Source organism: Mustela putorius, unplaced genomic scaffold (assembly GCF_011764305.1).
Source record: "Mustela putorius furo isolate JIRA1106 unplaced genomic scaffold, ASM1176430v1.1 tig00003853_pilon_pilon_pilon, whole genome shotgun sequence".
Taxonomy (NCBI): Eukaryota; Metazoa; Chordata; class Mammalia; order Carnivora; family Mustelidae; genus Mustela; species Mustela putorius.
This window is the reverse complement of record NW_025422005.1, coordinates 58130352-58153262: the sequence shown is the minus strand read 5'-3', so window position 1 is coordinate 58153262 and position 22911 is coordinate 58130352. Positions and strand designations below refer to the sequence as shown.

The 22911-nt window shown below is 38.8% G+C and overlaps 1 protein-coding gene and 1 pseudogene across 2 annotated transcripts in view; both read left to right on the top strand.

Annotated features, from left to right (window-relative positions):
• Window positions 1–22911, top strand: part of PTGER3 (prostaglandin E receptor 3) — a 195818-nt gene that overhangs the window by 97091 nt on the left and 75816 nt on the right. The window lies entirely within an intron of this gene.
• LOC106006877 lies at window positions 9780–11235 on the top strand (annotated as a pseudogene).

The following is a 22911-nucleotide window of genomic DNA, read 5'->3' as shown; positions in this document are numbered from 1 at the left end:
TAATAAAGCTAGCAAGTGTGATAAAGGTAAAGGGCTTTAAGGAAGGCAGCGGTTATATTCCCGTCCTGAAGTTATTTCCTGTAAAAGCCTCAGTTACTTTCCTAATTTTTAAGGCTATTTCTCATCTGTTAATGGGGGGGATATTAATAAGTATATGTGGCAAGTATTGTCATAAAATACTTCTCTACGTGCAAAATATATCTTAATACTCGTCATTACTCTTCATCTCGAATACTTCTATTCTAATTCATGCAAAACTCCTCTGTCAGCTAGACCACCACTGATAGCCTCCTAATAATTTTTCTCTTCTTTCTCCAGGCCATTCATCACTTGGTAGACATATGGATCTTTCTCACCCCAGGACTTTTGCACATGCTAGCCCACTTTTTTTTTTTCTATTTCCTACATACATAACTCTGTTTCTTCCTTTGGTTAATGGATTAAATACTTTCTCAAATCTTTCTTAAGCTTCCTATCTCTACTTCTTTCCTCTATTATTTGCTATCTTAGTTCACTTGTTTCCTTCATAGTGCCTATCCTAATTTATAATTCTTTTTCCTTCTTCGTTTACTTCTTTCTTTATTTTATGTACTTGAATATGAGTTTCACAAGAATAGAGACTGGCTTGGTCTTGTCCATCCTTGTCTTTACCAAGAACAGAGCCTAGTACATTGCAGGTGCCAAAGGAATGAGAGAAGGTATGATGAGTGAAGGGGCTGTTGTGAAAAGGAAGTGAGGTAATTCAGTGCATCTTTAAGCACCTAGGTGGCTCTCAGTAAATATCAGTATTTTGTCCCTTTTCTTTACCAGGGCTGCCCAATCAGTCTACACCTCTTCTTTATATCTCCCTGTTTGAGGTGTGATTCCCTATCACATAGAAATGTCCTAGGAATCTAAACTAAAAGGTATAAAATAGTGAAATAGAGGGAACAGAAGAGGTTAATCTTGGCTTTGATACATTTGTCTTTTCAACATCTGTGCTTTTGTGGATTATGTACTGACACCCTCACAGGACCTTTTTGGTGACAAATTTGGAGATTTGTAATCAATAACAAACTTTTATTTCTTACTATCTCTTCCTATAGGTTATGCAGTATCTCTGAATTTTGTCTTGAACAGAGGTGTTGCAAAATTATTTGACTATTTTATTACAATTTTCTCCTATTGTTTAAAAAGATGAGTGGAAAATGAATTAAACTAGTGAAGAAAAGGTCAGGGTGAGAATACATTAAGGCAAAGGTGAAAACAATTAAGCATATAATGGATGGTTAACATTTAGTTGTTTTGGACACGTTGAAATTAAATTGATTAATAGTGTCTTTACAAAAGAAAAGAATAAATTTAAATAACAGCATGAAGTGCTAGAATTTATTATCAAGTATTATGCTTAAAAGGTTAGTCATAATTAAGAAATTTATACCAGTTGCTCTCTGTGGAAGAGAATTCCGCTCTAAAATCCATCTCTTGCATGTTTGACTTTCTTAGGTGATTTTAGTCTGATTTTGTCTGAAAGTAGTGGATTGCTCACGGAACGTGCTCCTTCCCACCCCTTACCTGCCACCTGGGAAGATGGACAAACCTACTCCCTGAATTTACTTATGAAGGACTTAGTGAAGTGAAGCAACTAGTCTCACAAACTTGCCTCAATTCTTCCTCATCAATTGCCTGAATAACTTTAGAGGCTAGGTCTTCAGGTGAAGAGACCAGTATTTATTTAAAAGTAACCCTTCCTAGTTTTGGACTAATATTCATTTAAAAATGGTGTCTGTTTTGGGATGGGAAATATTTACCAGAGGATAGCCAACTGTTTCAGATGCATGAGAAGAAAGACCCTTAAGTTGTCTTTTGCTTTGATTTGTTCTTAGTTAATTAATCCCTCCATTGGCTACATGGTGTTTACTTCAGTCTGTTTTGTTTTTCTGTTTTGTCTTGTTTTAAAGAAGAATAAAGATCAACCAGTGGAGACCACACCTTGTGTTTCTAAAACAATGCTGCTTTAATGAATCAGGTCCAGAAGAATTTTTCTGACTCTCCTACAAGCCTGACCTGCTCCTTAACTCTGCCAAATTCTTCTGGAATATGCCTCTGCACTTTGACACTTTTCACTCTTCAGATTTGGTGTGTTCTGAGGTCACTGAACTTGGCCAACTTCTTAATATTGCTCTGGATTTACAGAATAAATTTTGGAGTTCTGCCCATATTTCTTAGCATCAAATCCCCCATGAGCTTATCCCTATTTTTTTTTCCCATTACCTACTGCCCTAACGGCAATTACTATCCTTATTGCATGAGCCTTATTTCAAGTTCTCAGCAACCATATGTGACTAGTGGTTACCTGATAGTACAGAAGGTTCTACCGAACAATGCATATATTCACTAGACTTCCCACCAGCTTCTTTCGACAGATGACTACCTGATCAAAACATGAGCAGCCCAGATTGGAATGCATCAATGATCACACAACTCAAACTTAGTCTTAGTACAAATGTCCTTGACATTTTTCTCTTTTCAGTTAATGGTGCATATCGTTGTTTTCCAAGCTCTTTCACAAGGCTTACAAAATCCATCATGACCTTTACCATTTGTCTAACTGCATCATTCCCTTCCTTTGAACTGTACCCTTCCGAACTACTTTACATTTCTCAACTCCAATTTTAAACTTGCCGTTCCTTGTTTGGGATCGCCCTCCCTTCTCATCAATGTCGCAAGCATTTTCTGGTGGTGTGGAACACTTTAAAAGGAGGTGCTCAATCCCTTTGGACAACTTAGAGATACGTGGCTAATTTAATGTTGCTTGACAATTCATATCATTCAACATCAGAAAGCAATTTAGGGCATAGGGAGAATGTGAAACTGTTTTTTGTACATGGAAAATTATGAAATGCCAAACTTTTTAAGTGAAGAGGTCTCAACCCTAGCGACTTAAACTGTTCCAAGTATTTTGTAAGAGACTGACATTTTGTATCTTTATAGTAGGCGTGTGTGTGTGTGTGCGTGTGTGTGTGTGTAACTTGCTCCCATCACTAAAGACTTTCCTCTTGACCCCCTACCCCACACTTGAAGAGACAATGGGGGAGCTCTGCAGATAAGGTGCAAACTACATTTGAATCCATTCCAATATTTAACTCTAAGACAGTATTTCAATACTAGCAGAGCCTTTGAGAAGCATGCTCTGAACATCCTTGCTTATCTTTTGTGATCTCTTCCTAGAGGAAACATTTGGGAAGCAGAACCATCCACAGCAAGAATAGGGTTGACAGGAGCAGCACAGACACCGGACTCCTACCTGGTTAAGAGCATTTAATGATGAAGCCAAATTATAGCCAGGAATGCCACAGAGTTGAAGTACCCACACTGAAGATGTCTCCTCGTATTAAAATCTGTTAGTACTAACGTTTGAATGGATTTCAAATGTGGCCTTGCACCTCACCTTCACCAACTCTTCATTGTCTCCCTGTCTCCATGTTTGGGGTATGAAGACTGAGGACAATGGTCTCTGTAGGAAACATGTTTAGTTTATGACAGAAGAAGTATTTTTTCCTAACACGTTTCCTTATGACTGGAGAGTTTATTCTGAGGTACATGTTTCACATTGATAAGAAAATGGAAACAAAATAGATTCATAATATACTTATAGTGGCAATATCATCCTGAAAATGCAGTAACTGTAACAAGGTTTTACTAATTCCACTCAATAGATCCCAATTTGACCAAGATCAGAATATTCATCTTAATTTTCAGACACTTAAACCAAGAACACATTATGACTTGAGAGATCACTCACAGTTCAGATGAAATGCCAATTTTCTTTCTCAGTTCATGCAAGTTCTGCTTCAGTCAAACATGCTTATCTGTTTCTGTATAATTAAAAAAAATCCTTTACAAGGATGAAGTATGTAAAAAAATAATCAGCTACACTAGCTAAACTATTGCCTATGAAGTTGTGCCAGTTTCCGTTCTCAGTGATTAGATCATGTCTCTCCACTTTCTTTAAATATTAAAAAAAGATTGTAAATTAGTATGCAGCTATTTTCAAATTAACGGTAACCTATAAAGCTTGATGTTCAATTTTGCAGGGAGGGTTGGTTTTGTGTAACAGCCATCACTGGCTCCCCTAGGCAGGAAAGCATGGTTCAGGCTCTCTCTCAGGCATTACAGGAAAACCCTACTATTCCATTGCACTCACTATGTCCAGAGCCCTGAAGAAATCCATGATTGTGCTCTTTGGCACTTATAGTATGTTTTGATTACTACAAAATATTTTTTAAAATATTTTGTTTCTTAGGATTCTCAAGCACAAACAATCACCCATCCTACCAAAACAAAACAAGCCATAGCATGTAGAAATATAAATTTTTAGAACATGTATACACAGATAAATAAACACAAGTGTATGGTGTGTAACTGTTTCTAAATGATATCATGCTGCTTCTTTTAGGTGCCCGTACTCAACATTGATGTAAGAAATTCACGACCCCATCAGCTTTCATGAGTACCAGCAATGAAACCTGAAGCTCAATAATGCTAGTCTCCGGCCGTGTGAGAGACTGTGTTTGTTTATTTTGTAATGCACAACTTGAGTTATTTTTCTAAACATATGACATTCCCCTTTACTTTGAAAAGGCGAGAGAAAATAAATTTGTCAAGAATCTACTTAAGCTTAAACACAGTGCCATCATGTTTCAACCTAACAATGGTCCTGAGAGTCACAATCCTTTTTTTTAAAATTTTTTATTTTTTTATTAACATATAATGTATTATTAGCCCCAGGGGTACAAGTCTGTGAATCACCAGGTTTACACACTTCATAGCACTCACCATAGGAGAGTCACAATTCTTAATCCTGTTTTTAGTAGTGAGGAAACTAAGTCATATGGCAGATAACCAACTTGCCCAAGAACATAGTACTGAGGCAAAGAAGCCAACCCAGTCCCGGATCATGGAGTTTATTTCCTTTCTGATTAATCATGCTACTTCTGGTCACTGAAACCCTTCTTACGTTGTTATATTGGAATGAAAACCTCTCAAGGACATACAGGGACAAATCAACAAAGTGAAGTAAAATGTAGCAGGAGCTGAAACACAAGACCCATCCGTCACCAAGCACACCTGATTCCTGGAGCAAAAATAATCAGGACCCCAGCCAAGGGCACTGGGACTCAGGTCTGGGCTTCAGTCCTACCGGAGGTAGGAACGTCACACAGGGAAACTAGAAGTCCAGGGGCCCCGGCTGTGCCTGTAGGGTGGACTACTGGTTGGATCTCCACAGATGCCCTGAGCCCATACCACTGGATGTATGATCCTCAAAGGGCCATTAGAGGTTTTCTTCGTGCACTTCCATAAGTCGAGTACTTTAAAAGATAAAGATAGCTTTCTGGGAAGAAGGAACAGCTAGCTACCTTGTGATGTCTCCTTTTAATTTAACATGAAGCAAAGATAAAAATACAGACCTGCATCTGCTCAGTCTCGCCAGTAGATGAGAGTGTCAGTGCTTTGTAAAAAAACAACATTTTTATGCCGAATCAAGTCAGATTAGGTTGTATAAGATCTGTTGTCCCATGACTCTGAGTCCTTGGAAAGCATCCCAATTTTGTTGATTAGAGTCACTCTCTCTGGTTTTTGTATGCACGGGCACACACCTGGTGGGCAGAGACGCAGTCTGAATTTGAGATCAGGCATTTTGTAGTAAAGGCAACATCCCACGCCAAGAGCAAAATTTGTCCTATGCTGCTTTTCACAAAAGTGTAAAACTGTAAGGACAGCATTAAATGAAGGCTCTGCGGCAGGGTCCGGGGGTGCATTTTCGAAGATCAGCTCTTGGGTCTCATTGTTATCAGTTTCTCCAAGTTAAAAGGGGCCATGTTTGGTTCGTTTTTCAGCTCAGAAAATATAAAAACAGTATCGTAGAGAGATACAATAGATAACAGGGAAATTAAGCAAAGACTTTGAAGTCAGGCACCCTGGTTTGAATATAATCTCAGCCACTAGCTAACTGTATGTCATTTATGCTCTCTGATTTTGGGGGTTTTTCACCTGCAAAAGTATCTCAAAGAGTTAATGTAAAGGATAAATTAGATAAAGCACCAAGAATATAGTTAGTACTAAAAAATCATTCTAGTACTAGCTTTAGAGTTGTAGAAATTTTAATATTAATCAATATGCCACGCACAGTGTTAATTCCCTTATGTATATTATCTGTAATTTGTATAAAAATCACAGCCAGAAACCATGACTAAAAAGACGTTTCTTATTACACTCTTAAATGGATTGGAAAAAAAAGAGTCTGGGGGCTCCTGTTAAGCTTCTGTCTTCAGCTCAGGCCATGATCCCTAGGTCCTGGGATTGAGCCCTGGGCTCCCGGTTTAGCGGGAGTCTGCTTCTCCCTCTGCCTCTGACCCTCTCCCACATTTGTGCTCTCTTTTGCTCTCTCTCTTTCTCTCAAATAAATAAATAAAAATTTTAAAAAAAAGACAAAAGAGTCTAGAGACACAGGGATGAATTAAGAGGCTATTAGACTAGTTCTTATGGGGAGTTCTCATGAAGATAGTGGTAGTGAGGAGAAGGAAAAACCACTTAGGATTTGGTGTTGGGGGAATAAATGTTAGCTGTGATGGCAAGGAATAGCAAGGATTTAAATAATATGCATTTTTATTTAATCTCTCTGACTAAAATCCACTGGCTATGGAGCACTGACTTGGCAGAATATTCAAATGAAGAGGTAAGGCTGGAAAAAGACATATCCAAAAATGACATGCTGGGTAGTATTTATCTTCTTCATTCAGAAGAAGCAGATTTTTTTTTGAGCATCTGCTGTATTTCAGATACAGTGCTAAGCATTTGTTGCCATATGATAAGACTAGGTATACACAAGAAAACTTGACTGACTCAAAAATACACAGAGAAATTATAGCCAGACTTATCTGGGTGTTTTGGTTGCAAATAACAACAACAAAAAGCACCACGGACTGGTTTTTAAAAAAGGATATTTATTGCTGAAATAACTGAAGATCTTGGTGCTCAGATGACATATTGAGAATCTGGGTTTTTCTGGATTCTTTGCTCTGCCTTCTTCTGCATTTTTTTTTTTTTTAGGATTTTATTTATTTATTTGACATAGAGATCACAAGTAGGCAGAGAGGCAGGCAGAGAGCGAGGAGGAAGCAGTCTCTCTGCTGAGCAGAGAGCCCGACGCAGGCGTTGATCCTGAGATCATGACCTGAGCCAAAGGCAGAGGATTTAACCCACTGAGCCACCCAGGTGCCCTGCATTGGTTTTATTTACAGGAGTGTTCTCTTTTCATGGGGGCAAGACAACCAGCAAAAGTTTCAGACTGTCACCCTTACTAGCTAGGCAACCCCAGTAGGGGGAAAAAAAAATGCTTCAACTTCTCACAGCTTCTTCATGGTTCTAGCAAATATTGACTATGGAGATATTTGCCAGATGTTTGGATCATATTTCCCTTCTTGAACTAATTACTATGGTCTGGGGTTGGCCCTAACGAACCTTATGGACCTGAAGAAAATGAAGTTACTCCAAACAGAATGACTGAAGTGTTTTTCCAGAAGTAAGAAGCATGAATTGGGTGATCAAAAATTGCAAATGTTAATTATAATATCCAATTGATTCAAGCAAGATCCCCTTTTATGGCAAATAACAGAAATCAATCTCAAACTAGCTTAAAGTAAAACGAAATTTGTTGTAAAACCTCATGGAATTCCAAGAGCAAGGAATATAATGGGACCTCACAAGGAACTGGAATGAGGAAATAAAATTAATTGGCATTATAGCTGCTTCCCCCCATATTTATATTTCTCTCCACCGATCTATCGCTCTATCTATCTTTGTAACCATGATTTAGTCTTTATTTTTCTCTGCACAACTTCTGTATTTGAGATATGTATCATTCTTCAGTCAAATGTCTGTTTCTCAGTGCACATGACTGTCTCACAATAAACTCTTCTGGAGTTTATATCTCTTTGGTTTCAACAAATCAAAAAGACCAAATACCCTATCTCACTCTGAATTCAAAATTTGTGATATACAATCTTATTTGTCAGACTTGGATCTGATGACCACTTTTGTTCAACCCTTGTGTGGCACACAGCCTGGATTAAGCCCACCTCTGCATAAAGGGATAGCTCTTGGGAAAAAGGAGCCATTGCAATGTGGATAAAATACCAAAAGCAGTCCACTACAACAATGCCATCAATTATACTGAAAGAAGATCTTGTTCTTACTCTAAAACTCATCTTCATCTTCTGGACCTTAGTAAATATGCAAAATATTTTAAATATGCAAAATACTAGTTTGTACCTCACACAATAATATAAAAAAAATGGTCAGGCAGAGCCTCCAAAAATGAAATCCAGTATCGAAATCAATGCTCCATGTTTGGCAGCTTGGACAGATATTTCAGGAGGCTATGCAGCAAGAGAAAACCCTAATAACTGCTTACTTACTTACTTCATTACTGGTAAGCTGCAAGTTGTGGAGAAAAAGTCGATCCATTCTAAAGGATGATTATTCACCTCCCACAAATTTTCTAAAATAACACCAGGGGTTATGAAGCAGATAAATGAGGCAGATTGCTTCCTTCAAAGATTCACAGAAGAGTTAGGAAGACAGAGAAGTAAACCAATGATTGAAAAACAGCTATGGTAAGTGCTCAAAGCGGGTATCTCAGAATGTTCCCAAATTTCAAAAGAGAAAACATCCTGCTTCAAGGAGTGTATACTGGTTGACTACAGCTGCCATACCAAAATACCACAGACCGGATAGTTTAAACAACAGAAATTTACTTTTTCACAGATCTAGAGGCTAGACTTCCAAGGTCAACGTGTTGGCAAGTTTACTTTTTCCCGTGGCCTCTCTTCTTGGCTTGCCAGCAGCCCCCTTCTTGCTGTGTCCTCACATGGTCTTTACTCGGTGTGAGTCTGCCTGTTGTCTCTCTGTGTGCCCAAATCTCCTCTTCTCGTAAGTACACCAGTAAGACTGGTTTTACGCTAAAGACCTCTTTTAACCTTAATTATTTCCACAAATTCCCTATCTCCAAACACAGTCACATTCTAAGGTACTGAGGGTTAGGGCTTCAACTTATGAATTTAGGGGAGGGGAGCACAGTTCAGTCCATCACAGAGAGAAGGGCCCACTTTCCAGGGGACCAATATCTGCTTCAGTCTTAAAGGATAAGTTAGGAAAGGGCATAACTCTGCATGAACAAATGTATAAAAGCAAGAGTGAGTATGACTATCTACGGAACTTTAAGTAGTTTGGTATGGGTAAAACTTAGGTTACACAGGAGAGATTGGAAATTTGTAAAATATCAAGTTGTACATGTAATTAGGGATTAAATTATAAAAGGTATTTTATATTAGGGTATATTGCATGGGAGTGGGGTTAAACTATGGTAATAAATATGCCTCAAAATGTAATATACACTTTTGTATTCAAACAAAACAAAAACAACAAAAGTTTATTTTTCCCTCTAATAAGTGTCCAGGGTGGGTGTTACAGATCCAAGTAGGAGCTCTTTTTCACACAGTGGTTCAGGGCCCAGATTCCTTTCATGTTAAGGGTCTCAGTCGTGTGTCAAGGCTGGGATGCTAATGTCCAGCACTTTCTCTTTAAGGTCTAAACCAGCAAACAGCACAGTTTACTTGCGCTTTTGCTGAGAACTAGTCATATGACCTCTTCTGGTTGTAGGATTGTGGAGGTTATGATATCATAAGGGAGTTTGCAAATAAAAGACTTTCATGGACATAATTCCATTATGGAAAACATTTTGTACATAGGAGCTCTCTCTGTCAGTCTTGTAAGTCATACTAAAGAATCTGAGTTTTGAGCTCTCTCCTCCTCTGCATTCAACAGACACTGCATCTTCTGGTGTAGTGCCAACCACATCCTGGAGAACCAATGGTAAAATTCGGAGAAAATGGATTTGGCCTTATTGGGCACCTAGTCACCAGGACTGCTTTTAACTCTGACAAAGTGCATATTATCACCATCAGTGACTCCTTCATTGGCTTCAACTACATGGTGTACATGTTCCAGTATGACGCCACTCATAGAAAATTCCATGGCACAGTCAAGGCTGAGAATGGGAAACTTATTGTCAGTGGAAAGCCCATCTCCATCTTCCAGGAGCGAGATCCTACCAACTTCAAATGGGATGGTTCTCGTGCTGAGTATGTTATAGAGTCCACTGGGGCATTCACCACCTTGGCGAAGGCTGGGGCTCACTTGAAGAATGGGGCCAGGAGGGTCCTCATCTCTGCCCCTCCTGCTGATGCCCCCATATTTGTAATGGGTTTGAATCATGAGAAGTATGATAACTCCTTCAAGATTGCCAGCAATGTCTTCTGCACCATCAGCTGCTTGGCTCCTCAAGTCATGGTCACCTGTGACAACGTCAGTATTGTGGAGGGACTCATGGCCACAGGTCATACCATCACTGCTACCCAGAAGACTTTGGATAGCTCCTTTGGGAAGCTCTGGTGTGATGGCCCAGGGGCTGCCCAGAACATCATTCCTGTTTCTACTGGCACTGCCAAGACTGTAGACAAGGTAATCTCTGAGCTGAATGGGAAGCTCCCTAGCATGGCCTTCTGTGACTCCACTTCCAATGTATCAGTCGTGGATCTGACCTGCCACCTGGAGAAAGTTGTCAAATATAATGACATCAAGAAGGTGGTAAAACAGGCATCAAAGGGCCCCCTCAAGGGCATCCTGGATTATAATAAGGACCAGGTTGTCTTGAACAGTGACTTTAACAGTGATACCTGCTCTTCCACCTTTGATGCTGGGGCAGGCATTGCTTTCAATGACCACTTTGTCAAGCTCATTTTCTGGCATGACAACGAATGGGGCTGCAGCAACCAGGCAGTAGACGTTATGGTTTCCACATGGCCTCCAAGGAATAAGAGCCCCCTAGACCACCAACACCAGTAAGAGCAAGAGGAAGAGAGATGCCCTCAGCAGCCGAGGATTTCTCGCCCCAACTCCTCCCCCAATACACTGAGAATCTCCCGACCTCCACAGTTTCCATCTCAGGCCCTCTGAAGAAGAAGAGGGGAACCCTACCATGTCATGTACCATCAATATAGTGTATCAATAAAGTATATTTTATCCAGCCGAGAAGGAGGAGGAAGAGGAGAAAAAGGAGGAGGAGGGTAATAATAATAATAATAATCTAGGGTTTTATACTGAGAAAGAGGGAATGGCTTTGGGAGTTTTAACAGGAATGACAGGACTAAATTTTCATTTTCATTTTATTTTTATTTTTTTCAAGTTTTAAATTTCTATTTTAAAATGTAATGCTGGTAGTGCCATAAAGGACTTGTGGGGCAAGTCCTTTATCTGCTTATTAGAAGCAGATAAAATATGAAAGGGGCTATTTTGGCAATTCTGGCAGGGGGTTCTGAATTAAGCAGTGCTGGGAGAAGTGGAGAAGATGAGGCAAATTCCAATGATATTTCAGAAATAGACTTATCATGACTCCTGACTGATTTCTTAGGAGAGAAGAAGAGGAAAATTCTACAGATGTCATGTTTTCTGGCTAGGGTGAATGAGGAGATTTTGGTAACTTTAAATAAGGAGGGTTGGATGTGGAAAAGGCTCAGTTTGAACATACTGCGTTTGAGACTTCTGCAGGCTCTCCAAACGGCAGTATCCAGCAAGTTGTTGTGTATATAAATGACATTTTTCAGGAGAGAATGTGAGGCTTAAAATAGATTTTACAGTTGTCATAGTAATGATGTGGTAGTTGAAATACATATAAATAGGGTCATCCGTAGTAATCGTAGATTTATGTAATGACAGAAGAACGTTATTTCCAACTTCCACTTTAAACCAAAAAAAAAAAAAAGGTTTTAGTTTAAAAAAGAAAAGAAAAGAAAAAATTTAAATAATGCAAGTTACAGAAGCAGTATGTTAGCTATTTCATTAAGTATTTAATGGCAAAAAGAGAACAAAAAGTTCCTCAAATATGAGATTCAAATACTATTAGGAGATAACCATCACAAAACTAAATCATTACAAGGAAGGGGGCATGGTTTCTGAACTTACAGAAGTCTTCATGCATGAGTACTGCTACTATTATATGTATAGTCAATGAAGTACACATTTAATTAATAACCCTATGTTCTCATAAGTATTCAAGTATGTTGACGAAACTAAAGGTGGCCAATTTTATCCTTCCTGGTAAATAACCAGCTCCTTCCTGGAAACCCTGAATCATTTATACTTATATTTTCATTAACCTGTTCACTTAAAGATTGTCTCAGTATACTTACTAGTGGATTAAAGATGATCATGTGACCCCTGAGTAGGAAATATGAATCAAAGACCCCAATGAAAGCCCATCAGATGACTGTTTAAAAATGTCAAATAAACAACTAAATAGTAACCAGATGTTAGAAAATGCTTGGGGTGCCTAGGAGGCTTAGTGGATTAAGCCTCTACCTTCAACTCAGATCACGATCTCAGCGTCCTGGGATCAAGCCCCACATCGGGCTCTCTGCTCAGCAGGGAGCTTTCTTCCCTCTCTTTCTGCCTGCCTCTCTGCCTACTTGTGATCTTTCCCTGTCAAATAAATAAAACCTTTAACAACAACAAAAAAAAAATGCTTGAAATTTCTTTAGATGATACTACTAAATTCAGGGAACGAAAATGTAAAATGTTTGTAAAGTATGGCACCATCATCGAATACTTCCTAAAATACTAATTTTTCCTTTCAGTTAGAATCATTAGGGTGAATTTTGTAAACATCACCATAATTTTAGTAAGTGTCCCTTACAAATTATACTTGAGCTTAATTATACTGAGAAACTCTACAGAGATTTGACTTTTGCTCTGTCTAATCTGGCGCTCAGGCTCAAGTGTGATGATTGGGCACTGACTCTTTTCATCCCCTTCTGAAGTCTGATTTCTAATTTTATTTCTCTATCATGAAGTGTTTTAAAGAAGCCTTTTGCTAAAATGTATCCTGATTCTCCCCCCATTCTTTTTAAAAGATTTAAAAGAGGAGGACTATATGTTGTATCTCAAAATAGATATCTGTAATCCAGATTGCAGATTCATAGAATTCATTATAGAATTTGAGTTTGGCTCCAAAATGTCATTTTATTACCTCAAAGTTAAAAGCTGATACCTTAAGTAAGGATTAACTCTTACCCAATTTTGATAGGAATGAAATTATAGAACCAACTTGCTATTCTTTGGCATAATATAAAAATGAAATGTACTTGAAATTAAAACTATCCAATTGCTTTATATGAAGCATAAATATAATAAAAATTATTAAATTTGATGTCTTTAAAAGTGTCTTTCATTTGCATATTTTATGTTTAATTAACCATGTAAAATAATAAAGAAGCATTATGATTTTTTTAGTGGACATAGAGAATCATTAAGCTATTTATTTATTTATTTATTTATTTATTTTTAATATAATTTTTTATTTTTTATAAACATATATTTTTATCCCCAGGGGTACAGGTCTGTGAATCACCAGGTTTACACACTTCACAGCACTCACCAAAACACATACCCTCCCCAATGTCCATAATACCACCCCCTTCTCCCAAACCCCCTCCCCCCAGCAACCCTCAGTTTGTTTTGTGAGATTAAGAGTCACTTATGGTTTGTCTCCCTCCCAATCCCATCTTCTTTCATTTATTCTTCTCGTACCCACTTAAGCCCCCATGTTGCATCACCACTTCCTCATATCAGGGAGATCATATGATAGTTGTCTTTCTCCGCTTGACTTATTTCGCTAAGCATGATACGCTCTAGTTCCATCCATGTTGTCGCAAATGGCAAGATTTCATTTCTTTTGATGGCTGCATAGTATTCCACTGTGTATATATACCACATCTTCTTGATCCATTCATCTGTTGATGGACATCTAGGTTCTTTCCATAGTTTGGCTATTGTGGACATTGCTGCTATAAACATTCGAGTACACGTGCCCCTTTGGATCACTACGTTTGTATCTTTAGGGTAAATACCCAATAGTGCAATTGCTGGGTCATAGGGCAGTTCTATTTTCAACATTTTGAGGAACCTCCATGCTGTTTTCCAGAGAGGTTGCACCAGCTTGCATTCCCACCAACAGTGTAGGAGGGTTCCCCTTTCTCCGCATCCTCGCCAGCATCTGTCATTTCCTGACTTGTTGATTTTAGCCATTCTGACTGGTGTGAGGTGATATCGCATTGTGGTTTTGATTTGTATTTCCCTGATGCCGAGTGATATGGAGCACTTTTTCATGTGTCTGTTGGCCATCTGGATGTCTTCTTTGCAGAAATGTCTGCTCATGTCCTCTGCCCATTTCTTGATTGGGTTATTTGTTCTTTGGGTGTTGAGTTTGCTAAGTTCTTTATAGATTCTGGACACTAGTCCTTTATCTGATATGTCGTTTGCAAATATCTTCTCCCATTCTGTCAGTTGTCTTTTGATTTTGTGAACTGTTTCCTTTGCTGTGCAAAAGCTTTTGATCTTTTAAATAGGCTTTTTGGGTTTGGGGGTTGACCAGTTTCAGATTAAGCTGAAGATACCAGAAAGGCCATTTCGAGTACATCCACATTTGCAAGATCTTCAACTAATGATTCCTTTTGATGTTCTCCAGAAATTTAACTGATCCCTTTTGCACAACATACTGGTTGTGGATTATGTGGCTTAAGTTAACATCCACATGCTAAAAACTTGCAAGTCTCTCTGCTATTTGGGCTTCCTACCTCCATAGCCAATGTCTGGCTGAACATTACAGTCAGCCTAACTTCACTCATAACCAGCTTGCCAAAGCCTGCTTCTTCCCTGGGCCTCCCCATGCCCTGGCCACCAACCTGGGAATCATCCTGGATGACCTGTCCCTCCTGTCTTTGTAGTCACATGTGCCAATTCTGCCTCTATTATTTCTGCCTCATCTTCATTTGTCTCTTTACTCACTGCAGGTAAATTGGTTCAAGCACCCTTATCTTACGGCTTACTATAATGCTTTATTGTTGCCTCCAGCCTTATTCCTCCCACCAACCCTCAGCTTCATTCACCAGATCTATCCACTGTGTAGCTAAAGTGACCTCTTCTCCATATCAGCTCCCCATGCTGCAGCCAGAGAGATATTTCCGAAGAACAGAAATAACCTTGGCACTTTTCTGATTAGAAGTTTCTTTTTTTTTAATTAATTTATTTGAGAGAGAGGGAGAGAGACAGAATGAGAGAGAGAATGGAAGGAGGGTGCAGGGGGAGAGGAGAAGCAGACTCCCTGCTGAGCAAGGAGCCCAATGTGGGGCTCCATCCCAGGACCATGAGATCATGACCGGAGCCCAAGGCAGATGCTTTACAAACTGAGCCACCCAGGCACCACTCTGATTAGAAGTTTTAAGTATTTCTCATTTCTTCCAGAATGAAGTCCACGCTTAGTAGCACCACACATATATGATTCCTAATAATTGGGGCCCTTTTTAGCTCTATTCTACTATTTATTGAGTTCCTAAATGTAGCAGGCCCCTCTACAGCATTTTGGACTTTGTTGAGTGTTGTCCCCACCTCAAACTTTCTGCCCACCGCCTTATCTTCTACTCTCTTTCAGAACTTAGTCTTGATTTAATTTCCCTGGTGAATCTTTTCCTAACCAATCAAGGTTGGATTTTATATTCTTCCCATGTGTTCCATGAGCTCTCTTTTCTTACCCCAATGTTCTACTCATCACATCATATTTTATTAATTAGTTTATTTTATCTCTCTTCATACTTCAAGCTCCTTAAAAGTTCTCATTGGGAGCAGGAACTGTTTTTTGGTTGTTTTTTTTGTGTGTGTGTGTGTTTGTTTGTTTGTTTGTTTAACCAGTATCTCTCAGTGTTTAGCACCAGCCACAAAACACAGTAGCTATTTAGTTAATATTCACTGATTGAATAAATGGAAACTTATTAGATGTTCCTTAGAAGTGACAGGTGCATACATTTGATCATTGGCTGTAAACATGATTCTTTCCTAGTAAGGATTCCTTTACTAGTTTATAACTGAAACCAAAGTGGGCCCAGGGGAATCTAGGAGCAACAGGAAGCAAAGAAACTAAAGGTTTAGGGTAAGAGTTTCTAAACAGAATTGCAGGGGGCATCGAAAGCAAACTGCCTCAAATCAAGGGCCTAGGTTAGCTCTAGTTCCCAACACACAGCCTCGACTTATTGACGCTGAAAAAGGAAGGCTTTGAAGATGAAAGAGAGATGGTTAGTCTCAGGGTCAATGGACAAATTACGGTTGCTTTGTTTTTCCTTGGTTCAAAATCAGCTCCTACAAAATATCTGTGCTCCACACATTTTCCCCAAATCCCTCTTCTACTCACTAGATATGACCTTTGGCAGGCTACTCAATTAATTTCTTTCTTTCTAGATGTAAGAACAGAGATAATAACAATTGTTCATTACTGCCAGGAATAAATCACGTAAGGAAATTGCCTGAAACAATAACTGGAATAAATGTAGTTTTTGTTTTGTTTTCTTACGTTTTATCAAATAGTATGACTTTAGAAAATTGCGGGGAGGAGCAAGCAAGTGGAGAATCTGACCATGAAATTTTGAGAAAATAGAGGGAAAAACAAGAAAGACTTCTTCTGGTTCTTTTCTGGGCAGCATCTGGAAAAACAGCAGTAGTGTCCTCCTAAGTACCAAGAATAGAAAAATGTGCGATGATGCATAGCAGGGGACTCTAACGTCAGAGTTGTTTTTCTTCAGGCTTTCATTGTGCATTTGGAAGTGTCTAGGAATAAAGCATGACCTGTGTTTTCTATGCTCTGATGATCTAGTCTGAGGTTGCCTGCGATCCAAGGGACCAAACCCATGCAAGTCCCATAAAGGACTCAGGGTCTGGCCATTATATACAGTACCTCTACTAGTTGTGCTCTCTTGTGCAATAAATCTAGTATATGCTGAGAGAAGATGGGTGTTGCATTGTAAGTGCTAACTTCAGTTGTTAGAGTTATGACATTAGAATATATTTCATACCAAATAAATGATATTTATTGCAGTTTATTGAGAAATGTTACATGGTCTGTCGAAAACACTGAGTTATAGGTATCTTTGCTGACACTAAATACACACTACATCAGCTAATACCAATTCCAGCCCTGAATTTCCAAATGCCACAAGTGATTCTCACCTACTATCCCTCCTCACCCAAAACTCATGTATTTATAAGCATAATCTTCCTCTCTATATTATGCTGAGACCAACCTCTGTCTCTAATCCTACTTTCCGTGGTTTTTTTTTTTAGGTTTTAAAAAATTTATTTTTTAAGAGTTAACTTGTGCATAAAAGGAAACTGAAAAACACAAGAAGCAAAAAACAAAGTCCTCCATAATCACAAGCAGTTTACAGTTTGACTTCTAGGTCCCATGTGTGTATCTACAAAAGTAAGCATTTTAATGTAATTAAGATCGTAGTTATGTATCATGCTTTTTTACACACCATGAATATTTACCATTTCAAAGTCCCCAAACTATGAGTATTTCGATAACCAAGAATACACTCCACCAACTCCATCTGAAAGAAAAAAGTGTAATCCCGCCTTTCTCGGCAACAAAGATTTCAGAGAGGACAAAAATGGCAACAGGCCTCTAGATAAAGATCCTGGCAGGGTTACTATTAAAATACTGCATTCCCTTAATGTTCACTTAAAACAGACATAAGTAAGAGTACAAAAGGATAATGCTTCTAAAAGAATTCATTATCCAATCTATACTATTCAATTATTAGCAACGGGGTATGTTTCCATTGAATAACTTAATGTATTCCTATCGTTAATTTACAGGAATGTTTGTATTTTGGGAATGGAGTTGTTAAACTTGATGTCTTGGAGCGTATGCTGACTGTTCACCGGGTTCACTAAGGGATGAGGATGGGGGACAGGGAAGGAAGTGAGGAGCAAAGGGTTCTGTGCCCATGAGTCTTTAAAGTTCTGTATGTGCGTTTTAGTTAATGTTGCTGTGTGTCAAAGGATAAACAAGTCCTAATACCCAAAGTATATTAAAAGTAGAGGTAGTAAAATACTCCCTTTATGAATGCCCTTTTGTTAGTTTTTAGGAAGGACTGTTCTGGGAGTGTCTGTCAGTCACCTCTTAGAGCTAGATGCAGTCCTATGCTTGGTCATTAAAATGGTGGAGGGAGCAGAGGAGGGGTGAAGGGAAGGGCTTTTTGCTAGTTATCTCCACATATAGAAGACCATTTTCGGTTATAACCATAGGTCTGGATGTGCATTTTGATGAGGTACCTGTGTTTGTTGTGGACAAGTGTCATTATTTTGTAACATCTAAACTTTTTGGATGTCCTGAGGTGACAATGTATGATAAAATGTAGAGCTAGTGAATCAACCAATTTATAAGTTTCTTTTTGTTATCATTGATAGGAAAGAAGCATCTTGGACATGGAATCGTTACGCTGTCTGAGAAATGTGAGGACTTACTAGGTTGGCAGCAGAGGGGCGGGAGGAAGTATAGAGGGAGAGCTATATGCGGATGCGTTCATACTTACATTGTAATAACTGTTAATGTGTGTGCGTCTCTTTGGCTGTGCTTTCCGTGTTTTAAATGACACCTACCTAGGGGTGCCTGGGTGACTCAGTGGGTTAAAGCCTCTGCCTTTGGCTCAGGTCATGATCCCAGGGTCCTGGGACCAAGCCCCACATCAGGGAGCAGGCTTCCTCCTCTCTCTCTGCCTGTCTCTCTGCCTACCTGTGATCTCTATCAAATAAATAAATAAAATCTTTTAAAAAATAAATAACACCTACCTATTACATGATTTGAATCAATTTTGATTTCTAATATTTTTAAGTCTTTTTTTTATTATGTTCAGTTAGCCAACATATAGTAAGTACATCATTAGTTTTTGATATAGTGTTCAACGATCCATTGGTTGTATATAACACCCAGTGCTGATCACATCCTGTGCCCTCCTTAATACCCATCACCTCTGTAAATTTATTACACTTTGGTCTGTTCTCAAAAAACCTGATGCCTTCACATCCTAACTCCTACCATGCTGAGCTTCTCATTTCTTGAAAAGACCATGTATCCTGATAACTTCATGTTAATCCCTTTTCTTAGCTTCTCTTCAACACTTTTCAAACTGGAAAACTCTAATTTTGAGTTGTATTATCTCCTCTTCTGTAGTCTTTTCTGAATTTTTGATAGTTACCACTTTCCACACCATCTCTTTGTTCCCATAGATCACTGAACTGAACAACACCATTGAAAATCTGTGGATGAATATTCTGAACTCCTAAAGCTAGAAGCAGGTCACATTTACATTGGCATCCCTAGTACAAGCCAATATCTCTCTAAAAATATTTTTGAAAGAGTACCCAATTCTTTATAAAATATTGTAAAAGCAAACACAAACAATGAGACCAAGCCAAAACAACTAAAAAGGAATGTGCCAAAGATAAAACTTGACACTGAGTTACCGTATTAATAGAACCTAGAATTTAGCCTTAATAGGTATTAGGGTTGTCTGAATTGATCCAACTGATTTTTCAATATTCTGCATGACAATTCAGTATAAAAGTTTTATCCTTCTTACATTCCTTTTTTTTTTTTTTTTGGCCCCTGCACTACCCTTGTTTTTGGTGTCGGTTGGGTCACCTGGCTAGTGACCAGCCCATTTTCATTAGAGAATCCTGTATACAGTGAATGTAATTCCTGTATCAAGCTGTCTGAGGTTAAAAAAATAATAATAATAATTTTGGCTAAAATCATGCCAAATGACACAAAAATAAATTTTTTGTTGTTTCTGCTTATAATAATAACTGAGCAGAAAGAATTGGCAAAAGGAAATGAGAAATGCCCCCACCCCACTTAGTCTAAATTAGGTTACCTAGGTGAAAATTAGAGGAGGAAGTAAAGAAATATTTAGATTTTCCTGTGTATTATATATATGTGCAAATAAAAGTGTATCTCTAATGTCACCTACAGTGAGAAATTTCTGAAATTAGCTCCCAGAGCCTCTTATTAACCCATTTCTGTCTTTACAGTGCTTCCTTCCAACATTTTTTTCTTTTTCTCAAATCTCCTAGATGCTTTGTTACACTTGACTTTAGGATTCGGGCATCTTAGTGGGCTCATAACAGATACAGTCTTCTCTCTTTATCTCTGGTTTAAAATATAAACCACATGTTTATACAAAGCACATCTGGAGATCAACAAGTATCTTAAATAGCCAAGAAGAGAAAGTTGAAAGCTGCTGGGTCAGAGGAGGTCAATTTGAGGAAGCAATCATTGTGACAGCTGACCTTACAGCTTAAAATGGGCTTGGACAGCTGTTTCTTATGGAAGTTTTGTTTCTGTTGTTATGGCTGCTTCTGTCAGGAAAGGAGGTCTGGAGAGTGTTTTAGAAACTGTGCTCTTCATAATTCAAATGCTAAATCATCTTACGTAACTATTAACTTTATTTATATCTTCACACTGATGTAGGCAAATTCTCTGGGTAATATTACATGCATGGCCTATATTCCCATATCTCTGGAGACACCTAATTGTCCCTACAGGCAGTCCATGAACATTTTTATCATTCAGTGTTTTCTCTTTTAAGTTGGCAGAGAGGAAGGCAGAGATCCCAAGTAGGCAGAGAGGCAGGCAGAGAGAGAGGAGGAAGCAGGCTCCCTGCTGAGCAGAGAGACCGATGCGGGGCTGGATCCCAAGACCCTGGGATCATGACCTGAGACGAAGGCAGAAGCTTTAACCCACTGAGCCACCCAGGCACCCTTGGTTTACCCAACATTATATAGCTATCCTGCCTTACCACAGGAGTCACTTCAATTCTGTTAGAAAATAAGGGTAGAAAAAGAATCTTTTTGTTTTGTTTTGTTTTGTTTTTTAAAGAGGGTTTTTAAAAAAGATTTTATTTATTTAAGAGAGAGAGAAAGCATGAGACGTGGAGGGTCAGAGGGAGAAGCAGACTCCCTGCTGAGCAGGGAGACCGGCAAAGGCAGCCACCCAACCAGCCAAGCCACCGAGGCGCCCGAAGAGTCTTTATTGACTTTCTTTCAGGGCTTTATTGTGCCTCCTAAGTGATCCATACATGTCTCTGTGACTTTGGAACAGAATTTTATTACCCCATTTCATCAGAAGCACAGATAAAAAGTTAGAAAAATTAAATCTTCATTGTCTGGGAAGCAGGACTTCAGACCTAACAGTAAACAACCCACAAGGTAAAACAATCGCAACCAAGACTTTTACCAAAGCTAATCAACAAGACTGGCCTATTGAATTCTGCTTCTTTTTTTCTCTCATAGTCCTGTGTCTCTGAGTGTACATATGAGTCACATACATCATTGTGAAAATGTTGTACCATAAATAAGACACATATCTCAAAGTGACTGGCTTCACTTCAGGAATTCAGGTACTTCTATTGAGGAAACTTAGTTTGGCAAAGCTGAGTTTCCTTTCATCTCCTAGTCTCCTGACTCTGCAGCTTCACCTTAACTGTTTGCTCTTGAGAAACTTGGTCTCTTGGTGCTTCGCTCCCACATCAGCAAAACTGGCCCATCCATCACCAGCACCGGATTTTAAAACACTGAATGATAGGGACACCTGAGTGGCTCAGTGGGTTAAAGCCTCTGCCTCCAGCTCAGGTCATGATCCCAGAGTCCTGGGATAGAGCCCCATATCAGGCTCTCTGCTCAGTGGGGAGCCTGCTTCCGCCTCTCTCTCTGCCTGCTTCTCTGCCTACTTGTGATCTCCATCTGTCAAATAAATAAAATCTTTAAAAAATATATTCCGTAAACCAATGAACATTTCTAAGCCTCACTTTACTCTTCTGTAGGAAGCGGATGAGGATACTTGGTCTACGTGATTGGCAGGAGAATAAAATGAGAATCTATGTGAAGAGATTAATACAAGGATGGTTTATGAAAGCTTTCAATAAATGGAGCTATTACTATCAATGTGAGAATGATGAAATCTTTGAAGATTTTATTCTACACAACTAGAACCATCCTCTTCTTCTATGTGCCTGATTTATGTGCTTAGAGCATCCTTTAACTTCTCAATCAGCTACCAAGAAAGAGACTGCCCCACCCACTACCAACTGCTTGCAACATTGTTACCACTTTGGAGGACAAAGCAGCAAATAAAAAAAAGTTAACACTTCCCTAAATTCTGAGTTAAAAAACAACAAACAAACAAACAAAAAAAACCACAGCTCTGCCATTATCCCTTCTGAAGTCATGATTTCCAATACCTAAGCATTGAAAGAAAAAGTACACAATAAGTCTAGCTATTAAAACTGGGTGGTTGGGACTTTTCTTACTCCCAGTGTTTGCTCAAGGTACTAACCACCAGGGAGTCCTGAGGTGGCTATAGTTAGCTCAGTGGCTGGAAGTTGCTGTGGGCCTCTGGGTCAACATGTTATAGTCTGGTTCAATGTTCAGCTCTGGTTCAGAACTTCAGATACCCCTTATCCCACTCCCAGCCAGCTATGTTGAGAATATATACTCTCAATTTCAGAAGCCCTGAAGCCAAAGTCCATTGGCATTTCTTGATATACTTTGGGAACATAAAATAACAATTTATTTAGTTTGGAACAGTTATTTAGTTTGGAACAGCTTCATCTTTGGATATAAATGTAATTGAGGTCCAAAAATAAGAGACATAAAATAGGACTATATACCTGGAAGCAGATTTTAAACCAGTAAGAGATTTCTATTTTTTGAGCAATAGTCCAGAAATCGTTTCCTCTACCTTGAGTTGCTCAAAATAGCTAACTTCCTTTGTTCTCAGAACATTACTGTATTTGTCCATATTTCATTTACTCATTCACTAATCTCCCCCCACTGGTAGAAGAAGTATTACGGCAAATACTGTTTATTTTTCCCTTTCTACTGGAGTTTTCGAAGATCCAATAAATCATGGGAGATAAAATTACA